This window comes from Panthera uncia (genome assembly GCF_023721935.1).
Source record: "Panthera uncia isolate 11264 chromosome C1 unlocalized genomic scaffold, Puncia_PCG_1.0 HiC_scaffold_4, whole genome shotgun sequence".
NCBI lineage: Eukaryota > Metazoa > Chordata > Mammalia > Carnivora > Felidae > Panthera > Panthera uncia.
The window spans coordinates 85,818,377-85,819,193 of NW_026057585.1; positions in this window are offsets into that span (position 1 = coordinate 85,818,377).

The window sequence follows — 817 nt, forward strand, 5'->3', positions numbered from 1 at the left end:
GGCCCGCGCTCGCCCGGCCGGACCCGGCCCATGGCGGCGGCGGGGCTGGCGGACTCGCGACGGCGGCGGCGGCGGCTGGGCGGCAGCGGCGGGGCGGGGAGGGGCGGGGAGGGGAGGGGAGGGGCGGGGCCGTGGGGGGCGGGCGCGGGCCCCGCGCCGGGTGCCGGCTCTGCAGCTTCCCCGCGAGCCGAGCGAGTCAGTGGAGGGGCGCCGGGACTCCCCGCCACCCGCCTGCCAGCCCGGCCCCGCCGTCGCCGAGCCTCCTCCCTGCGCTTGGGCTCCCGCAGAGAAAGCGGCCTCGGCGTCCCGCCCGGCGGAGGCCAGGGAGGCGGCGGGGCGGGGCGGGGGGTCGCCGGGGAGGGCACTCGTGGGCCGCCAGGCCTCGCGTCCCCTTCTGTCCGCCGGAGGAGGATACCCCTTATCCCACCTGCTTTCCAAAACGTCCTCAGTCACGGAAAAGAATAAAACACTACGAAGTCCAGGCCGTATTCCGTCCCCTTCATGGTCCAGCTGGAAGGCCATCGCTGCACATTTGCGGGGGTTGGGGGGAGGGGGCTCTACTTCTTCCAGGCCACACACAGGCGCTGCTGCCCTGAGACCCTCACCTGCTGGGGCTAGAATGTGCTCACTTGTCAGGACGAGTCAGAAGAGACCCTCCCTGCAGGTTGTGGTGCGGAAGAAATACCTGGGCTGGTGGGGCTGGCGGCCTCTTGGCGCCGGCAAGGCCGGACTGTGACTTGCCAGCTACTCTCTCCTCTGCTGGACGGTTGCATGGCCACAGGAGTGATTTTTCTAGGGAACAACTCTTGGCATGCTT